At 38.2% G+C, this 22411-nt stretch overlaps 10 pseudogenes; all 10 read right to left on the bottom strand.

Annotated features, from left to right (window-relative positions):
* Window positions 1-5344: 5344 nt before the first annotated feature.
* On the bottom strand, window positions 5345-5464 carry LOC122339416 (annotated as a pseudogene).
* Window positions 5465-5735: 271 nt separating this feature from the next.
* On the bottom strand, window positions 5736-5853 carry LOC122339426 (annotated as a pseudogene).
* Window positions 5854-6126: 273 nt separating this feature from the next.
* Window positions 6127-6245, bottom strand: LOC122339452 (annotated as a pseudogene).
* Window positions 6246-6913: 668 nt separating this feature from the next.
* On the bottom strand, window positions 6914-7033 carry LOC122339440 (annotated as a pseudogene).
* Window positions 7034-14645: 7612 nt separating this feature from the next.
* LOC122339472 lies at window positions 14646-14765 on the bottom strand (annotated as a pseudogene).
* Window positions 14766-15439: 674 nt separating this feature from the next.
* Window positions 15440-15560, bottom strand: LOC122339462 (annotated as a pseudogene).
* Window positions 15561-15838: 278 nt separating this feature from the next.
* LOC122339467 lies at window positions 15839-15958 on the bottom strand (annotated as a pseudogene).
* A 277-nt stretch (window positions 15959-16235) lies between these two features.
* Window positions 16236-16354, bottom strand: LOC122339421 (annotated as a pseudogene).
* Window positions 16355-16630: 276 nt separating this feature from the next.
* LOC122339448 lies at window positions 16631-16749 on the bottom strand (annotated as a pseudogene).
* Window positions 16750-17431: 682 nt separating this feature from the next.
* On the bottom strand, window positions 17432-17549 carry LOC122339468 (annotated as a pseudogene).
* Window positions 17550-22411: the final 4862 nt, after the last annotated feature.

Here is a 22411-nt window from a genome sequence, read left to right as displayed (position 1 = left end):
ACTTTACATAGTTCATCTTGCGTTAAACCACTTTTATATAAAATAATTTCCGTCATCACACAATTGTGTCTTAATAGAAATCAAAATTTTCAAAGCCGGACTTTTAAAATTAGCTCTTACATTTTCCATATTTTAGAAGCATCAAAATAATCAAATAGCTTCTCCCAATACTCTATTGCTTTAGGTTTTACAAAGACTACCTTACGTATACAACAGTAAAACTTCTTGATGACACATTCATTAAACGGAATCTTATCATCTCCCTCTTTCAAAAAACCTGTGGTTTTTCATTCTCAGATTCTTTTCATTATCCTCAATTGCTTTTATCCATTGTTCTGGTATTGCTACTTTTAATTTTATATACTGATCTTCAATATTCCTTTTTGTCTTCTATATCTTCCCTTTCCTCCAGTGAATCAGTTATCGCTTGTGTGAGGTAGAAACCCAGGTCTCACTTCGTATAATATATCTTTTATTTGTCTGTAGCCTACTGCAAACCAGTTTTAAGTAAAACATTGTTTTTTTCCTTTTATTATTTAGGTTTAAAAACAAAGGCTGTCGTAAATTACTGCTTTCTCCCTTCAATCTTTACATACACATTGTCATAAAACATTTTCCAAGTTCTCAGTAGTTCTTTGTAGAACTCCGGTATATTTCCTATCATCTCATCTTTAAAAGCCATCCATAAAAGTCATCTCCTATTTGTCCACACTTATTCATAAAGTAACTCATAACACTTTTCCATGGGATGTTATCTTTATTTAAAAACCTTTTTACCATTTTAATCCTCATGCTTTTCATTCTTAGCCATGGATCTATCAGTCCTAATCCCCCATCTTCCACATTTCCAATGATTGTATTATATGCAATTTTAGGCGACTTACCATCCCAAAGAAATGTTAAGATCATAGCTTTTATTCTCTTATATACCCATATTGGTAAACTTACAACACTTAAAACGTACCACATTTTGGATAAAAAAAGAGAATTTAATACAAGCACCTTCCCTTTTAGAAACAGTACTCTCTGTTTCCAAAAATTTAATCTTTTATCCATTTTGTTCAGAATTTCGTTCCAATTTATTTCTCTAGTTACAATCTCATCGTCGTATCCAAGCGTAATGCCTAAAATTTTAATATTGCTTTTTGTTCTTTAAAACACCAATTTATTTGTGGAACTTCTACCTTTCCCATTTTAACATATTCAGATTTTCCTTATTTACCTTTGCTCCCGAACCACTACAATATTTATCAAAAATCTCTATAGCTTTCTCAACACTATTGGAATCCTTTAAAAATAAAGTGGTATCATCTGCATACTGGAAAATCTTTTGTTCCATTTCATTACCTTCTATTAAAATACCTTTTATTTCTTTTTCTCCATTTATTGCTAAACCTAACGGTTCCTTAACTATAGTGTACAGTAAGGCCGATAAGGGACATCCTTGTCTTATGGATCTTGAAATTCCTATGTAATCTGTTAAAAAACCATTTATTTTGAAACAACTAATAATTTCTGTGTAAAAACATTTCATCCACTTTAAGAAATTATTCCCAAAGCCAAATCTTTTAAGCAAATCAAATAAATATTTATGTTCCACTCTATCAAATGCCTTTTCTAAATCCATACTAAATAAAAACCCCTTACCTTTTTCTCTTTTTGTATACCAAATTAAGTCTCTAATACTCATTACTGTATCTGCTATATCTCTTCCCAGTATACTGTACGCTTGATTAGTCGTGATGATGATGTGTGGTGTTACTCTTTTAAGTCTATTTGCAAAGATCTTTGCTAATATTTTGTAGTCTGTATTGAGCATACTCAACGGTCTATAATTCCTCAAATCATCTTTATTTCCTTTCTTTTTATATATTATTTTAATCATACCTCTCTTCATACTCTCACTCAATTGCCCATTTTGAAAAATCATTAAGAACAGATCTTTTAGAATTGGTGTTAAAACATCTTTAAAAACCTTATAAAATTCAGGCGATAAACCATCTAAGCCAGGGCTTTTCCTGTTGCTTAATTGTGTTATAGCTTCCTTTATCTCTTCTTCTGCTATATCACTATCACACATTTTTTTATCATCTTCTGTTACTTTTACTTTAATTTGATTTAACAAGAATTCTTCATCTTCTACATTAACTCCTTCTGTCTTAAATAAAACACTATAGAAATCCTGGACAGCTTTTAATATTCCTTCTTTATCTTTTATGTTTCTACCTTCTAAAGACACATTTTTTATTAGGTCAGCTTTCTGTCTTGTCTTTTCTACCTCATAAAAAACTTTGTACTTCTTTCTCCTTCTACTGTATTCCTTATTTTACTTCTTATTCTAGCACCCTCACATTTGTCTTCTTCCATTTTTTTAAGTTTCTCTTCAAGCGCTACTATTTTCCTAATGTCTGTGGTTCCTTCACTTACCTTTTTCATTTCATTTTCCCATTTTTTGATTAATTCTCTTTCTTTAGCTCTTTTTGCTTTCTGTATTTTCTTAGAAAATTCTATAGATAATCTTTTTAATGTCTGCTTTTATATTGTCCCACCATGTGCATATTGCTTCATCATATAGAACATCATTTACACTATTAATTATTACGTTTTCAATTTCCATTTTGTAAAAATCATTCTTTAAAATTTCTGCATTAAGCACCCATACCCTGGTCCTCTCTCCACCACTGAAATCCATTGTTACAAATAAAAAATCATGATCGCTCCCACTGTACATTTTATAAAACACTTTTGAAATAAAATGCTCAAAACTCCTATTACATAAAGAAAATCTATTCTGCTTTGTTTTAAACTGCTTTTCACCCACTGTCTTCTTGAATATTCTCTTTTTACTCTATTTCTTTCTCTCCATACATCTACTAATTGGTGTTTATACATCATACTTTTCAATTCTTTTCTTCCAACATCGGCTCTGTACACCATGTGATCTTCAGCATCTATTCTTTCTAAAATAGTATTAAAATCCCTATAATAATAACGCTCTTACATCCAATAATCAAATCAGTCAGTTTTTAAAAAAGTAACTCTTTCTGTATCTTCATTTGGGAGCATGTATATTACATATTATTATTTCTTCTCCCTTATCCATAATTTTTACAATTAAAATCCTTCCATTATTATCTTTAAATAAAACTTTTGTTGATTCCACTGCTCCCCTTCTAACAAGTATCGCCAGACCTTTTTTCTTATTGACATCGTTGCTGCACCATATTTCTCCATCCCAGCCTTTTCTAAGATCATCAATATTGTTTCATTCCATCCAGTCTCTTGAATACATATAACATCACATTGCTTTGTTAAATTGATCACATTTTCAAATTTCCATTTAGATGACAATCCTCTAACATTAATCGAGACCAGACTTAAATTACTCATAATAGAAGAAAGAAGAAACAAGAACCAAAACAGCCAATCATCAATATATTTTCTCTCTTGATATCTAAGAATTTATATCAACTTGTTCATCATTTTGTCTTGCTCTTACTTCTTTCCTTAACTTTTGTTTCTTTAATACCTGTTCAATATTTATTTTGACCCCTCTTGTCATTTCGTCTTTTGTTTATAATGTCCAGAGTTCTACTTTCAAGCTCAAAGTTAATTTCAGCCGTTTTCTCATCGCTTACCTCCACTTCCAGTCCATCCAGCTGCAACTTCACTCGTTGTTGCACATTCCTTCTCCTTCGTTTGTCCTTCATTGCTAGTTATACACTGTGTCTCAGTCTCCGTTGTATGAACTTCAATTTCTTTATCTCCATTGTCCTCTCTCCTCATCGCTCCTCCTCTCCTCGTTCACGAAGATCTTCAGAAATTACATCCGCCTCCTGAATTTCATCTTTGCTTGGCTCCTCCTTATGCGCTTCTGTGCCTCGGTCTCCATTTCATTATTGTCCTCCTCCTCAGATTCACAGTTGCACCTCATCCACGTCCTTTCACAGTCTCTGGCACATGAGGGCTTGACAGTCCCGAGCAAAATGCCCCCTGTTCCAGACATTCTCTGCAGGTGTATTGAGGGCAGTCTTTTTCATGCTCCGTGCTAAGCGCAAATTCTACAAGTCTTCAGTTGGTCATCATGAATTACTCTAAAATATTTTGGTCCTTCCTCAGTGTCAAATCTTACATTATATGGCAAAGTCACAATGTCCTGTGGAAATTTAACTTTTATAAATCTTGTTCCGTCTGCAACTGCTGTGCCTGGATAATATCTCCTTCTTAACGGGAAGATAGGATTCACTCTCCAATCCACCAATTTCTGTATTATTTCATCGTCTTTTTATGTAGTTGGGCAAATGCAAAAAGAGACCATTTTCAGTTTTACATAGTTTTTGATCTCACATCTTTGTTCATCAATCATTAATCCATCCATTAACTTATCACAGTCGGTTTCATTTTCCATTGTAAGTTCATATTCAAAGTTACTTTTTTCCTTAGTCCATACAGTTTTCCAATTCCAGCTTTCTCTTCCACAGCTTTTATAATCATCATCACAGTTATTTTATCTGGATCATTAACAATCATCGTTAGAGTTGCTTCTTTCTTATAGTCTCTTTGATATTTTGATTGGCTTTTTAGCTTATTCATTGTCCCATTTCTTTGTGGTGCTTCTCCTATTCCATCAGTGTAATCTCTTGTTTGTTTACCTTGATGTTTTTGTAGGTCCTCTCTTTGACTTATCCTTGCATCCATCCCGTCTTTTTTTCCTCTTGCGGCAACCCTTGCCCAAGTCTGGCTAACATCTTTATACTTTCCATTGTCATTTTCCACGTTTCTTTCAGTATAGTTAACATCCTCAGTCTCTTTGTTCAATTTTCGGTCATGATCCGTCACCATAATATCCATCATTTTAAAGGTTGGAAACCTCAGACAGAAAATCTGTCTGAGGTTTCAAAAACTAATATGTAACTCAAAAAACAACAGCCTTTAAGAAATTATCAAAAAGAAAAAAAAAAAAATAATAATAATAACAGCAAACAAAATGGAGGAGAGCCTTCCTCTCCCTACTGCAGCCAAAAAACTCTGTGCTCTCTAGCGCCAACAGGGTGGTATGGCCGTGGCCGTGAAAACTGCTGCAAAAAGCCCCTATTTTAAGGTGAGGCACACTAAGTGCCATTATACTAGATAAGTAATGAATGAAATACAAAAAAATACTTCAAAATGAGCTACATTAAAGATAAGAGCATTAGTTAAGTAGTTAAAAACAGTCAAACTCTGTTTAAAGTACAGCTACTTTAAAGGCAATTGAATTAAATAAGCAGTAAGGAAAGCAAAGAGCTGGTCAAACTTTGGCCACACTAAGGAGCCAGTGTATTAGATAAGTAGTGAAAAAACTCAAAACTTACAGCACCTGGTATTCCTAGGCAGTCTCCCATCCAAGTACTAACTAGGCCCAACTCTGCTTAGCTTCTGAGATCAGACGAGATCAGGCGTGAACAGGTGTGGTATGGCCGTAGCGAAAGCTGCTGCAAAAGCCCTATTTTAAGGTGAGGCACACTAAGTGCCATTATACTAGATAAGTAATGAATGAAATACAAAAAAATGCTTCAAAATGAGCTACATTAAAGATAAGAGCATTAGTTAAGTAGTTAAAAACAGTCAAACTCTGTTTAAAGAACAGCTACTTTAAAGGCAATTGAATTAAATAAGCAGTAAGGAAAGCAAGAGCTGGTCAAACTTTGGCCACACTAAGGGGCCAGTGTATTAGATAAGTAGTGAAAAAACTCAAAAACTTACAGCACCTGGTATTCCCAGGCAGTCTCCCATCCAAGTACTAACTAGGCCCAACTCTGCTTAGCTTCTGAGATCAGGCGAGATCAGGCGTGAACAGGTGGTATGGCCGTGTGAAGCTGCTGCAAAAAGCCCCCCTATTTTAAGGTGAGGCACACTAAGTGCCATTATACTAGATAAGTAATGAATGAAATACAAAAAATACTTTAAAATGAGCTACATTAAAGATAAGAGCATTAGTTAAGTAGTTAAAAACAGTAAAACTCTGTTTAAAGAACAGCTACTTTAAAGGCAATTGAATTAAATAAGCAGTAAGGAGGAAGCAAAGAGCTGGTCAAACTTTGGCCACACTAAGGGCCAGTGTATTAGATAAGTAGTGAAAAACTCAAAAACTTACAGCACCTGGTATTCCTAGGCAGTCTCCCATCCAAGTACTAACTAGGCCCAACTCTGTAGCTTCTGAGATCAGAGCGAGATCAGGCGTGAACAGGAGTGGTATGGCCGTAAGAAAGCTGCTGCAAAAAGCCCCTATTTTGGGTGAGGCACACTAGGTGCCATTATACTAGATAAGTAATGAATGAAATACAAAAAAATGCTTCAAAATGAGCTACATTAAAGATAAGAGCATTAGTTAAGTAGTTAAAAAACAGTCAAACTCTGTTTAAAGAACAGCTACTTTAAAGGCAATTGAATTAAATAAGCAGTAAGGAGAAGCAAAGAGCTGGTCAAACTTTGGCCACACTAAGAGCCAGTGTATTAGATAAGTAGTGAAAAAACTCAAAACTTACAGCACCTGGTATTCCTAGGCAGTCTCCCATCCAAAGTACTAACTAGGCCCAACTCTGCTAGCTACTGAGATCAGGCGAGATCAGGCGTGAACAGGGTGGGATGGCCGTGGTGAAAGCTGCTGCAAAAAGCCCCTATTTTAAGGTGAGGCACACTAAATTGCCATTATACTAGATAAGTAATGAATGAAATACAAAAAATACTTCAAAATGAGCTACATTAAAGATAAGAGCATTAGTTAAGTAGTTAAAAACAGTCAAACTCTGTTTAAAGAACAGCTACTTTAAAGGCAATTGAATTAAATAAACAGTAAGGAAAGCAAGAGAGCTACTGGTCAAACTTTGGCCACACTAAGGGCCAGTGTATTAGATAAGTAGTGAAAAAACTCAAAAACTTACAGCACCTGGTGTTCCTAGGCAGTCTCCCATCCAAGTACTAACTAGGCCCAACTCTGCTTAGCTTCTGAGATCAGGCGAGATCAGGGCGTGAACAGAGTGGTATGGCCGTGGCAAAGCTGCTGCAAAAAGCCCCTATTTTAAGGTGAGAGCACACTAAGTGCCATTATACTAGATAAGTAATGAATGAAATACAAAAAAATACTTCAAAATGAGCTACATTAAAGATAAGAGCATTAGTTAAGTAGTTAAAAACAGTCAAACTCTGTTTAAAGAACAGCTACTTTAAAGGCAATTGAATTAAATAAGCAGTAAGGAAAGCAAAGAGAGCTGGTCAAACTTTGGCCACACTAAGAGACAGTGTATTAGATAATGTCACGATATTCAGCGTTTTGTAAAGTATGTTTTTTTCCTCTCTCTATTCCTCCGCCCACTACCTCTCAGTCACACGGTCATTGGTTCCCGTCACCCCATCAATCATCATCAAGCCTTCGGCGTGCCCATTCCATGATCTCCAATCATTTCAAACCACCTCAAATAAAAGCCCGCCAGACCACCCACCGGCCCCATTTTGTTTTGCTGTTTATAAGCTACTTTCCGGAATACAGATTGTCATTATATGTTTACCCCATTTATTTTGATGTTACGTTGCTGTATTGTTCTCCACGTTCCTTCCCCACTCATATTGTTAGTTGTCATTGGGTTGTGTATTTGTGGTCGGGAGAAGTGGACAGATAAGAAGCGTCCGCGTGACTTTCATTGCAACACGTAGGGAATCTACTTTGTATAGTAACATTAGGTTAGAGCGGCGTGCACCACCCATGCTTTTGTTTTGATTAGTGGTAGTGGGTTAAGTTGGGGCGTCCACGGGCCTTTGAGAAGCATTTATTTTCAAATAATTATTGTTGGTAGATAGTCTAGGGGAAGTTAAATAGCTGGAGATAGTTTTGGGATCATTTTTCTTTACTTTAGCTTTGCCTAAATATACTTCTTACCATTTCCTATACGTCCTTGTTTTCTTATTTAAAATATAAATACTAGTAAATAGTGTACATATATATATCTTTTTCCATTTTGTTTCTACTACCATTTGCACCTTTTATTATTTAATCAGCACCTACACAAATAAAAAATTATTATCTTGTACATTGGTTTGCACAGTTGTCTTTATCCCACACACTCTGCATACGTTTCTTTTTTATGTCTATTTTTTAAAATGTTATACCCCTGTACCCCTAGACCCTCACGTGATTCGTAGTAACATTTTTAAGAGGGCTGCGTCAGGGATAACCCAAACCCATCCCAAGACATTAGAAGCTGTCACGATGCAGGGTGTATTGTGGCAAGTGTGATACCTTTAAGTATAGGTCTAGAGCGGTAGTGTGTAGTGTAGTGTTAGCGCTCTGTGTATGTTTGGTACTGGCAGTAAGCATGGCCTCATTTGATTTAAAATTATTTATTAGTAACCCATCAATCAAACAATTTTGACAATTCATGAAAAAGATGATCTGAAGTACAGGTTGCAGACCATTTATAACATTCATGTTGTAAGAGTAAAGCCCTTAAAGAAAAATATCAAAAAAGTGATATTCGACAAATTGACCAGGTTAGGGATTTTTGATACACAAATCGATGAATTGTAGGAACCGGGTGTTCGCTTGGTACTGTGACGCAGCTACCTAGTACCTGTTCCTTGGAGGAAGAGAGCAGAAGCGAGACAGGCAGCGAGGTTGGGGGCGCAGGCGAGGCCAAAACCGTCTTGCCGCGTAACCACTACCCGTTTTCTCCTACTTCTGCTGGGTCCAAGGAGGATGGGCGATTGAAGGTCCACTTGGCCCGTTTACAGTATAGAGGCACAGGAAAGAGGCTCAGGCTCTCGAAATCACATGAGCTTGAGATCGAGGCTGAGAAAGAGGTAAAGCTCACGACAATTTCGAGTCCAGACTCTAAGAGTTCTCGCTATAGGACACCTGTACGATCTTCTGTTTCTGCTCGAGTTGTTGGTGCATCCTCACCAATGTTTGGCGTAAAGCAAGCATATTTAGTTGGAGTGCCTCCTTTTAGGGAGATTCAGAGGTTGATCACGTATTTCAGCGCTTTGAGGCGTGCTCGCATCCTCGACTACATTGGCGAAAGATGTTTGGTCCCGCTTCTTCTCCAGTGACAAATTGGTTGGCAAGGCACAGGAGGTTTGTTCAGCGTTGTCATTAGAGGAGAAGTCCCTGCAATATGAGACAGTTAAATCAGCCATTCTCCGTGCCCACAGCGCTTGTACACAAACGCCCACAGACAGCGATTTAGAAATCATAAAACAGAACAGTCAGACTTTTGTTGAATTTGCGCGCGAGAAGGAGCATTCTCTTTGATAAGTGAATTGCTTGTGAGTAAAGTAGCGAACTTTGAGTTCGTTAAGAGGAATTAATTTTTGTTGGAGGAATTTAAAGATTGTTTGCCGAAGGCGTGCTTCGTTGTATACCTGAGCAGACAGAAAGTAGTTTTACGTTATCGCGAAGCAGCGGTGTTTGCGGATGAGTTGGCGCTTACGCACAGGCGTGTATACTTCCCGTCGCAGTCAGGAGATAAAGCTCCCTTCTGTTCAGTCCCAGCCTTCCCGTGTGAGGCCGGTGTCTCTGCAATCTAGAGACGAGGGAATGTTTTACTGCCATAAACAAAGACGTATAATAGCAGGTGTGTATTGTGTTAAAGCGCAAGCAACAGCCACCGCCCTAAAGGAGTGTAGAGTTTTGTAAATTCTATCCTAGTTTCAATGCTTGTGTCGCCTGTTGAGGATTGTACAGACCCTAACTATAAGCCGTTCTTGTGCAAAGGAGTTAATTTCATTTCCTGGAAAACCCGAAGATCAGCGGAAATTCAAGATGCTCAGAATCACGGGAGCAGCGTACTCGTTTTTGGTCGAAAGTCGCAGTTACCTTTGTCGGATCAGTCATTTCACATAGAGTCGAGTATTTTTAGTACAAAGGAATTGGAAATGGGGTTAAGTAGGAGACACCCATACACCAAATATACTTGCAGTAGCAGGCCAGATTACCGGGTTTGTAGTGTGATTGGCTGTTCGCCCTTCTCTTCCTATTAAGGGAGTTTCGTTTATTCTTAGCAATGATTTAGCGGGTGGTAAGAGTGTTACCAGCTTTAGAAAGGTTATTTGATCCTCCTTGTAGTGTTTCTGGTCCGGTTGGGTTGTATAAGAGTTGCCCTGATGTCTTCCATGCGCGTTTTGGCGCGGCATGATCGCGAGAAGATAGTCAATTCTATTGACTTATCAGAGTCATTTAAAGCTCCTAACCATGCTGAAAATGTGGAAAAAGTAGGGAAATATTACTTTTGGCAAACGACAAGCAGAGGCAATAAGTTTGAGAATTGAAGCGGTGACTTTCTAAATGTACCTGTGTCACCGGTCACAGGTATCGCTCATGAAGAAGAGCGGATCTTTGGCGAAATGTTTCCAATCTGCTTTCTCTCCAAAGGATATGAAGGAAAAGGTTGCTTGTTTTGTGGAGGCGGCTTGACATTGTCGCCAAATGGTACTCCGATGCACTGAAACTAGCCTTCCAGCTGAGACTGCTTCGTGTATCAGATTGTTATTTCATACCCAACATCGTCAGCATGTCTTTGGCATGTTTAGCGCTGCGATCATGTGTTGTCAGAGGGCAGCACCTTAGTATCACGAGAACATATGATAGACTACTTAGACATTTTTTTGGCCAGGATTAAAGAGAGGATCTTCATTGGAATTTTGCAAACTTGCCACACTTGTCAGGCGTGGGGAAACGAATCCAGGTCGTTCCTCCGGCTTAAGCTTTCTCCTATTCCAGTTCTCGGAGAACCCTTTGAACGTAATGTGGCCAATGACGGCTGTGCGGCCCGCTTCCTAAAACAAAGTCAGGGAATCCAGTTTCTATTAACAATCCATGGCTGCACTGCTACAAGATTCCCAGAGAGGGGCAATTCCGCCCGCCAAAATTACTGCTCCTGTGATTATCAAAGCCTTGATAAAGTTTTTTCACTACATTTGGTTCACGAAAGGTTAGCACAGACCCCAGTCGAGGAACCAATTTTTATGTCTAAGATATTTAATCAGGTTTTAAAATCACTTTCCATCACCCTTACGCCAGATATCAAATGCGTATCATCCACGGCGGAGAGTCAAGGCGCCCTTGAGCAGTTTCACCAGGCTCTGAAATCCATGTTAAAAAGTACTGTGCACCGACCTCGAATAGGGATTGGGATGAAGGTGTCCCATTGGTATTGTTTGCAGTCCGTGAAAGCGGTGCAGGAGTCACTCTGGTTCAGTCCTGCTGAGCCCATTTCGGTCATACGGTTAGAGGACCACTCAAACTGTTAAAAGAAAACATAATGGAAATTGAGAAAGCCCTAAGACTAATGTGCTCAATTATGTTGATCGGTTTAAGAGAACTTCGGTTACATAAAACTTGCGATTTGGCAAAAAGAATCGCTTACAGCTACGCAGAAACGTGATGAAGCGACGGTATGACTCTAAGAGCTGTCAGCGTTCTTTTCAAGCTGGTGATCGAGTTCTTGTGTTGTTGCCCATCCCAGGGTCTGCCTTGTCTGCTCGCTTTTTCTGGTCCCTTACATTGTGCAAGAAGAAATTGAGTGGACAGACTATGCTAATTACGTACTCGGAGAGAAGCGCCAGTCGAGTGTGTCACATAAACATGTTGAAGCGTATCATCATGGAAGTCTCCACAGAGTGAGAAGCTGATGAAGTGGCAGCTACACCTGTTGTTTCTTCAGTCAGCTGTAGTTATCGAGTTACATCTCTGCTCTGGTATCTGCTGCTGATGAGGATGGCCTTGTGTTTGCAAATGCACCTCAACAATGCGCCAGCTAAGCAATTCAGAAATGCTGGGGAAGTTGCCTTCAATTCTCTCTCACTTGTCTGAGTTACAGCAACGGGACATTATACGAGTTAATTCACAAATTTCCCTCTCTATTTAACCCAAGCACCCCTCATGAACCTCAGTGTTACAACACGATATAAATGTCAATAATTATCCCTATCAAACAACATAGCTTACACGCATTAACCGGTAAAGCGAGCTGTTATGAGGAAGTGATCAAATACCTTGTTGAAAATGACCTAGCTACTCACGGTTGTAGTCATTGGGAGTTCTCAAAGTGTGTTCTTGTGCCTAAACCAGGCGGAGCGTTTACGTTTTGCGGATTATAAATGTGAGTTAATGCTGTTCACGGTACCTGATTGCTTTCCTCTTCCCCGTATGGAAGATTGTGTGGACAACGCTGGGAGCTGCCCGTTTTGTCACTAAATTGGGCTTGCTGAAAGGTTACTGGCAGGTGCCGTTGACTCACGAGCTTCAGAGATTTCTGCGCTTGTAACGCAGGTCACTTCCTTGCAATATAGAAGTTACTGCTTCCGGGTTCTTTAAATGCACCAGCTACATTTCAAAGGTTGGTAGATACAGTTTTGTCAGGTGTCTCAAATTTGTAATGCCTACCTAGGCGATTTAGTAGTATGCTTTTCGTCTGAATGGGTCAGTTCACATTTATTTATTAACCACTGTCAACACCACGACTTGCCAAGCTACCTCACCTAAATTTAGCCAAATGCAGATTTGGTCAAGCAGCAGTTACCTACCTCATTAAGAAGTTGGTCAAGGTCAGGTTACGCCACGTTGCTGCAAAGTTTCCATCATAGCCCAGTTTCTATTCCTACCACCAGGCAGCGACACACTTCGATTTTTAGGCATGGCTGGATACTACTCGCAGTTTTGTCAGAATTTTTCCAGTGTGGCCTGTTCCCTCTGGAGAATTTGCGCCAAGTCCAACCAATCCAATTGATTTGGTCATCCCAGTGCCAACAGGCACATTTGAGAATATCAAAGCGTTGTTATGCTGTACCCCTGTTCGCTGCTCCAGGCGTCTCGTTCCTTTACAGGCTGGAAGTACGATCACGAGTGCACGTGGAGTGCAGGTGCGATACTTCTCCAGAAGACCAAAGTGGCGGTTAGACATCCTGTATGTTATTTTTCTCGGAAATTGTATGAACACCAGCTCAACTATTCCACCATGCCGAAAAAGAAATACTTATGTTACTATTAGCACTAGAGATTTTTGAAGTTTACGCGGATCAGTTCTATTCCTGTTACTGTCTACACAGATCACAATCCTTTGAATTTTTCTTTCCCGCATGTACAATCAGAATCAGCGTCTTATGCGCTGGAGCTTTGATCATACAAAATTACCAATCTTGAAATTTGCTACAAGAAGGGTAAGAGACAATGTGAGAAGTGGCAGATGCTCTTTCTAGATGTGTAACTGTGTAGTTTAGTTTTGGATGATGGTGTTGTGATTAACAAACAATATTGTTATATGTTTGTTCTTGTAGAGTAAGTGTTACGTGTTCGTGTTTTTGTAGAGTAGTGTTTTTCCCTCTCTCTGTTCTCACCACTTTTCACTCTCAGTCACGGTCATTGGTTCCCGTCACCCCATCAATCATCATCAAGCGCTAGCGTCCACCCATTCCATGATCTCAATCATTCCAAACCACCTCAAATAAAGAAACCCATGGACCACCCACAAGCCCCATTTTGTTTTGCTGTTTGCTCGCTACTTTTTAGAATACAGATTGTCATTATGTATTGCATTGTTGAAGTGTTACGTTACTGTATATTGTTCTCCGTTCCCTTTTCCACTCATATTGTTGGTTTGGCCATTGGTTGTGTGTTTGGCCAGGGAATTGCAGGGAGAAATTGGACCAAAGGGTAAGAACGTCCGCGTGACTTACATTGCAACACGGCGGAATCTACCACTTTGCTTATAGTACATTAGGTTAGAGGAGCGTGCCACCCCATGTACTTTTTGTTTTTGATTAGTGAGCGTAGTTAAGTTAGAAACGTCCACGGGCGCTGAGAACATTACATTACTAAATAATTATTGTTGGTAAAGATAGTCTAAGGGGAAGTTAAATAGCTGAAGGCGGTTTGAGTTATTTTCTTTACTTTGCTTACCGCCCTAAGTCTCTTCTTCCCGTTTACAACCCGTCATGTTTTCTTATTAATATAAATACTGTAAATAGTGTACATATATATATCTTTTTTCCATTTTGTTCTACCACCATTGCACCGCTTTGTATTTAATGCTTTTCTACACAAATAAAAAATTATTATCTTGTACATTAGTTTACCTGATTGTCTTTATCCCACACTCTACCACATACGTTTCTTTTTATGTCCTATTTTTTTTTAAAATGTTGTACCCCTGTACCCCTAAGACCTGCATTAAATTACATGGCGCAAATAAATAGTGAAAAAAACTCAAAAACTTACAGCACCTGGTATTCCCTAGGCAGTCTCCCCATCCAAGTACTAACTAGGCCCAACTCTGTAAGCTTCTGAGATCAGAGGAGATCAGGCGTGAACAGGGTGAGCTATGGCCATAGCGAAAGCTGCTGCAAAAAGCCCTATTTTAAAGGTGAAGGCACACTAAAGTGCCATTTATACTAGATAAGTAATGAATGAAATAAAAAATACTTCAAAATGAGCTACATTAAGGAATAGGAAGCATTAGTTAAGTAGTTAAAAACAGTCAAACTCTGTTTAAAGAACGAAAAGCTACTTTAAAGGCAATTGAATTAGAAAATAAACCCAGTAAGAGAAAACAGCAGGCTGGTCAAACCCGGCCACACTAAAGGGCCAGTGTGATGATAAGTAGTATGAAAAACTCAAAAACTTACAGCACCTGGTATTCCTAGGCAGTCACCCATCCAAGTACTAACGCTAGGCCCAACTCTGTAGCTTCTGAGATCTGATGAGATCAGGCGTGAACAGGGGTGGTATGGCCGTAAGCAAAAGCTGCTGCAAAAGCCCCTATTTTAAGAGCAGAGGCACACTAAATTGCCATTATACTAGATAAGTAATGAATAAAATACAAAAAATACTTCAAAATGAGCTACATTAAAGATAAGAGCATTAGTTAAATAGTTAAAAACAGTCAAACTCTGTTTAAAGAACAGCTACTTTAAAAGAGCAATTGAATTAAATAAGCAGTAAGGGAAAGCAAGAGCTGGTCAAACTTTGACACACTAAGAGGGCCAGTGTATTAGATAAGTAGTGAAAAAACTCAAAAACTTACAGCACCTGGTTGTTCCTAGGCAGTCTCCCATCCAGAAAGTACTAACTAGGCCCAACTCTGCTTAGCTTCTGAGATCAGGCAAGATCAGGCGTGAACAGGGTGGTATGGGCGTAAGTGGCTGCTGCAAAAAGCCCCTATTTTAAGGTGGGGCACACTAAGTTGCCATTATGCTAGATAAGTAATGAATGAAATACAAAAAAAATGCTTCAAAATGAGCTACATTAAAGATAGAGCATTAGTTAAGTAGTTAAAAACAGTCAAACTCTGTTTAAGAACAGCTACTTTAAAGGCAATTGAATTAAATAAGCAGTAAGGAAAGCAAAGAGGAGCTGGTCAAACTTTGGCCACACTAAGGGCCAGTGTATTAGATAAGTAGTGAAAAAACTCAAAACTTACAGCACCACTGGTATTCCTAGGCAGTCTCCCATCCAAGTACTAACTGGGCCCAACTCTGCTAGCTTCTGAGATCCAGACGAGATCAGGCGTGAACAGGGTGGTATGGCCGTAAAGCTAAAGCTGCTGCAAAAAGCCCCTATTTTTAAGGTGAGGCACACTAAGTGCCATTATACTAGATAAGTAATGAATGAAATACAAAAAAATACTTCAAAATGAGCTACATTAAAGATAAGAGCATTAGTTAAGTAGTTAAAAACAGTCAAACTCTGTTTAAAGAAACAGCTACTTTAAAAACAATTGAATTAAATAAGCAGTAAGGAAAACGAGAGCTGGTCAAACTTTGGCCACACTAAGAGACCAGTGTATTAGATAAGTAGTGAAAAAACTCCAAAAACTTACAGCACCTGGTATTCCTAGGCAGTCTCCCATCCAAGTACTAACTAGGCCCAACTCTGCATAGCTTCTGAGATCAGACGAGATCAGGGCGTGAACAGGGTGGTATGGCCGTGGCGGCTTCTTGCTGCAAAAGCCCTATTTTAAGGTGAGGCACACTAAGTACCATTATACTAGATAAGTAATGAATGAAATACAAAAAAAATACTTAAAATGAGCTACATTAAAGATAAGAGCATTAGTTAAGTAGTTAAAACAGTCCAAACTCTGTTTTAAAGAACAGCTACTTTAAAGAGCAATTGAGATTAAATAAGCAGTAAGGAAAAGCAAAAGAGCTGGTCAAACTTTGACACACACTAAGGGCCAGTGTATTAGATAAGTAGTGAAAAACTCAAAAACTTACAGCACCTGGTATTCCTAGGCAGTCTCCCATCCAAGTACTAACTAGGCCCAACTCTGCTTAGCTTCTGAGATCAGGCGAGATCAGGCGTGAACAGGGTGGTATGGCCGTGGCAAAGCTGCTGCAAAAGCCCCTATTTTAAGGTGAGGCACACTAAGTGCCATTATACTAGATAAGTAATGAATGAAATACAAAAAATACTTCAAAATGAGCTACATTAAAGATAAGAGCATTAGTTAAGTAGTTAAAAACAGTCAAACTCTGTTTTTAAAGACAGCTACTTTAAAAAGCAATTGAATTAAATAAGCAGTAAGGGAAAGCAAAGAGAGCTGGTCAAACTTTGGCCACACTAAGAGGCCAGTGTATTAGATAAGTAGTGAAAAAACTCAAAAACTTACAGCACCTGGTATTCCTAGACAGTCTCCCTTCCAAGTACTAACTAGGCCCAACTCTGCTTAGCTTCTGAGATCAGGCGAGATCAGGCGTGAACAGGGTGGTATGGCCGTGGCAAAACTGCTGCAAAAAGCCCCTATTTTAAGGTGAGGCACACTAAGTGCCATTATACTAGATAAGTAATGAATGAAATACAAAAAAAAATACTTCAAAATGAGCTACATTAAAGATAAGAGCATTAGTTAAGTAGTTAAAAAACAGTCAAACTCTGTTTAAAGAACAGCTACTTTAAAGGCAATTGAATTAAATAAGCAGTAAGGGAAAGCAAAGAGCTGGTCAAACTTTGGCCACACTAAGGGCCAGTGTATTAGATAAGTAACGCAATGTGGTGAAAAAACTCAAAAACTTACAGCACCTGGTATTCCTAGGCAGTCTCCCATCCAAGTACTAACTGAGGCCCAACTCTGTAGCTTCTGAGATCAGGCGAGATCAGGCGTGAACAGGGTGTGGTATGGCCGTGCGTGAGCAAAAACTGCTGCAAAAAGCCCCTATTTTAAGGTGAGGCACACTAAGTGCCATTATACTAGATAAATAATGAATGAAATACAAAAAATGCTTCAAAATGAGCTACATTAAAGATAAGAGCATTAGTTAAGTAGTTAAAACAGTCAAACTCTGTTTAAAGAACAGCTACTTTAAAAGCAATTGAATTAAATAAGCAGTAAGGGAAAGCAAAGAGCTGGTCAAACTTTGGCCACACTAAGGGCCAGTGTATTAGATAAGTAGTGAAAAAACTCAAAACTTACAGCACCTGGTATTCCTAGGCAGTCTCCATCCAAGTACTAACTAGGCCCAACTCTGCTTAGCTTCTGAGATCAGGCGAGATCAGGCGTGAACAGGGTGGTATGGCCGTGGCGAAAGCTGCTGCAAAAAGCCCCTATTTTAAGGTGAGGCACACTAAGTTGCCATTATACTAGATAAGTAATGAATGAAATACAAAAAAAATACTTCAAAATGAGCTACATTAAAGATAAGAGCATTAGTTAAATAGTTAAAACAGTCAAACTCTGTTTAAAGAACAGCTACTTTAAAAGGCAATTGAATTAAATAAGCGGTAATGAAAGCAAAAGAGCTGGTCAAACTTTGGCCACACTGAGGCCAGTTGTATTAGATAAGTGAGTGAAAAACTCTCAAAACCTTTACAGCACCTGTTATTCCCTAGGCAGTCTCCCATCCAAGAAGTACTAACCAGGCCCCACTCTGCTTAGCTGCTGAGATCAGGCGAGATCAGCGTGAACAGAAGTTGGAAATATGACTGTGGCGAGCGAACTGCTGCATAAAAGCCCCTATTTTAGGTGAGGCACACTAAGTGCCATTATACTAGATAAGTAATGAATGAAATACAAAAAAGCTACTTCAAAATGAGCTACATTAAAGATAAGAGCATTAGTTAAGTAGTTAAAAACAGTCAAACTCTGTTTAAAAGAACAGCTACTTTAAAGGCAATTAGATTAAATAAGCAGTAAGGAAAGCAAAGAGCTGGAGTCAAGCTTTGGCCACACTGAGGGCCAGTGTATTAGATAAGTAGTGAAAAAACTCAAAAACTTACGGCACATGGTGTTCCCTGGGCAGTCTCATCCATCCAGTACTAACTAGGCCCAACTCTGCTTAGCTTCTGAGATCAGACGAGATCAGGCGTGAACAGGCAGTTAGGTATGGCGTAAAGCGAAAGCTGCTGCAAAAACCCCTATTTTTAAGGTGAGGCACACTACAGTGCCCATTATACTGAATAAGTAATGAATGAAATACAAAAAATACTTCAAAATGAACTGCATTAAAGATGAGAGCATTATTAGTTAAGTAGTTAAAAACAGTCAAACTCTGTTTAAAGAACAGCTACTTTAAAGGCAATTGAATTAAATAAGCAGTAAAGAAAGCAAAAAGCTGGTCAAACTTTGACCACACTAAGGAGCCAATGTATTAGATAAGTAGTGAAAAAACTCAAAAAACTTACAGCACCTGGTATTCCTAGGCAGTCTCTCATCAAAAGTACTAACTTAGGCTAACTCTGTAGCTTCTGAGATCAGGCAGGATCAGGCGTGAACAGGATGTGGTATGGCCATGTGAAAGCTACTGCAAAAAGCCCCTATTTTAAGGTGAGGCACACTAAATTGCCATTATACTGAATAAGTAATGAATGAAATACAAAAAAACAAATGCTTTCAAAATGAGCTACATTAAAGATAAGAGCATTAGTTAAGTAGTTAAAAACAGTCAAACTCTGTTTAAAGAACAGCTACTTTAAAGGCAATTGAATTAAATAAGCAGTAAGGGGAAGCAAAGAGCTGGTCAAACTTTGGCCACACTAAGGGCCAGTGTATTAGATAAGTAGTGAAAAACTCAAAAACTTACAGCACCTGGTATTCCTAGGCAGTCTCCCATCCAAGTACTAACTGAGGCCCAACTCTGCTTAGCTTCTGAGATCAGGCGAGATCAGCGTGTGAACAGGGGTGGGATGGCGTAATAGCTAAAGCTGCTGCAAAAAGCCCCTATTTTTGGGTGAGGCACACTAAGTGCCATTATACTAGGATAAGTAATGAATGAAATACAAAAAAAATACTTCAAAATGAGCTACATTAAAGATAAGAGCATTAGTTAAGTAGTTAAAAACAGTCAAACTCTCTTTAAAGAACAGCTACTTTAAAGGCAAGGTGAATTAAATAAGCAGTAAAGGAAAGCAAAGAAAGCTGGTCAAACTTTTGGCCACACTGAGAGACCAGTTATTATTAGATAAGTAGTGAAAAAACTCCAAAAGGCTTTGGCAGCACACTGGTAATTTCTAGGCAGTCTCCATCCAAGAGTACTAACTAGGCCCAGCTCTGCTTAGCAAGATCAGACTGAGATCAGGCGTGAACAGGGTGGTATGGCGTGTGACAGCTGCTGCAAGTCCGTATTTCCAGGTAATACGCTGTCATTCATCCACTAGACAAGCCTATGAAATAAATAAAAATACTCAAACATGAGCTGGTATTAAAAGATAAGGCATTAGTTGGTAGTCTAAGAGCAGTCCAAACTCTATTTAAAAAGTACAGCTACTAAAGGCAATTGAATTAAATAAGCAGTAGACAACAAAATTATGGTCAAACTTTTATTTCATCCATCAAGATCTATTTTATATAATAAGGATAGCGACAGTTCTTTTCTCAAAAATTTCACAAGTATTTCCTGGTATTCCCTAGGCAGTCTCCATCAATCGTTAACTATGTTTAACTGCTGCCTTGCTACGAGCCCTTCCCCTCGAGATCGCGTGACAAGTCGGTATGGTTCGTAAAGCGAAGAAAGTCTGCATGCAACAAATCACATACCATATTTTTAAGATGAGAGCACACTAAGTGCCAATTATACTAGATAAAGTAATGAATGAAATACAAAAAAATACTTCCTTTTTATCCAGACTGCATTAAAGATAAGAACATGCTTAAATCAAATAAGTTATACTACAGTCAGCTCTATTTTAAGTACAGCTGTGTCTAAAAAGGTAATTAAAATTAAATAAGCAGTAAAGGGAAAACAAAAAGCTAGTCAAACACATTGCACTTTTCCAGTTATTATTAGATGGAGAGTAGTGAAAATACTCCAAACTTAGCGGCACCTGGTGTTCTGGGCGGTCTCACATCCGGACAGAGAACTAACTTCGTATGCAACTCTGCTCAACTGCCCAGATCAGGCGGATCGAGCGCGTGAACGGGGGTGAGAGTATGTTGCGTGGCGAAGCTGCTGCAAAAAGCCCGTGTAGTTTTGGGTGTGGCATTAAGATGCCCATTATACTAGATAAATATCGATGAAATACCAAAAAATACTGCTTTGACACATTAAAGATAAGAGCATTAGTTAAGTGATTCCTTTTATCTTCAAACTCTGTTAAGTGCAATCCTTTAAAGGCAATTATCAAACTTAAATAAACGTAGGAAAACCAAAGAAGCTGGTCAACTAAGCCACACTTAGGGCGTTGTGTTAGTCTAGCAAGTGGTACTGCCAAACTCAAAGAATTACCCCGTAGCACCTGGTATTCCTAGGCAGTCTCCATCAAGTACTAACCAGGACCCAAAGGTGCCATCCATGGATTCTACTTTCAGATGACCTTCTATCTGAACAGAGACATTGTGTCATGAAGCGTGCGGCAAAGTTCTGCAGCCCTATTTTGGGTGAGGCGCACTAAGTGCCAGCCATATCCCTATAAATGGTGTCTAAAAAAATACTTCCATAAATGAAAGTCAGCTACATTATTTGATAAAACATTAGTTATAAAGTTAAAAACACTGCAAACTCTGTTTAAAGTACAACTACTAAAGCAATTGAATGAAGATAAGCGATGAGAAGCAAAGAGCTGGTCAAGCTTTTTCACACTTAAGACCGTGGATCCTATTAGTCTAAGTAGTGAAAAACTCCAAAATTTCCAACACCTAGTATTCTATGCAGTCTCCATCAAGTATATATTAACTCAGCAGCTTCTGAGATCAGATGGCTTTTTTTTTTTTTTATTGTTACAATCAAATGGTAAGAAATAAATACATTAAAAAAATGCATAAATTTTTGGAGAAATAAATCACACATCTCAAACAAACTCCTGGGTAACAACACTTCAGAAACTATACAAACTCTTACAACAGATGGATTATTTTTGTTATACAATTGATCAAGGAATTCCATAGTTTCAATTTGCTTACAATGGTTATATAAATCTTTATTTCATCCAATCCAAGATCTGCCTTATATATTAAGGATAGCGACAGTTCTTTTCTTATGTTTCACCGTGTTCCTTCTTTTCCATATTGCGTATCTTGCAATCATTCTTTATATAATCAGAGTTTTCATACTTTACCTTAAGCCCCTCAAATCCACTACAAAAATAGCACAAATCCCTATTCCTTTCTCAGCACTATTGATTGTCTTCATAAAACAAATCACATACCATCTTTTTAACATTTAAAAATTACTGTAACTTTCTACATTTCAAGAAATTAAAATACACTTTTGCTTTCTTTTTCCTCATACACACTGCTACACCCTGGATTTATCTTACGTTGACTTCCTGAGTTATATAAAATAATTTCCGATCAATCACATCAATTGTGTCTTAATAAAATCAAAATTTTCCAAGCCAGACTTTTAAAGTAGCTCTTACATTTTCCATAACCAACTAAGCATCCAAAATAATCAAAATAGCTTCTCCCAATATATTTGCTTTGGGTTTAACATAGACTAATCTTACGTATGCAAATGAAGTAAAACTCTTGATGTTTCCACACTCTATTAAACAGAATTTTATCATCTCCATACTTTCCAAAAAACCTGTGGTTTTCATTCTAAGATTCTTTTTCATTATCTCAATTGCTTTTATCCATTATTCCTGCCATCTGCTGCTTTTAATTTTATACTGATCTACAATATTCCTTTTGTCTTCTATATCTTCCCGCTTTCCTCCAGTGAATCAGTTATCGTGTTTGTGTAGGTAGAAACCCAGGTCTCACCATCGTATAATAATATCTTTTATTCTGTATGTGAGCCTACTCAAAGGTCTACAATTCCACTCAAATCATTGTTTATTTCCTTTTATTATTTATATTATAAAAATCAAAGGTTGTCAGCAGAATACTGCTTTCTCCCTTCTATCATTTACATACATTGTCATAAACACATCTTTTTAGAATTGGTTCTCAGTGTTCTTAAAAAGCCTTATAAAATCCGGGCGATATTCCCTATCATCTCATCTTCGCCA

This window comes from Puntigrus tetrazona, unplaced genomic scaffold (genome assembly GCF_018831695.1).
Source record: "Puntigrus tetrazona isolate hp1 unplaced genomic scaffold, ASM1883169v1 S000000994, whole genome shotgun sequence".
Classification (NCBI taxonomy): domain Eukaryota; kingdom Metazoa; phylum Chordata; class Actinopteri; order Cypriniformes; family Cyprinidae; genus Puntigrus; species Puntigrus tetrazona.
This window is presented reverse-complemented; position numbering and strand designations above follow the sequence as displayed.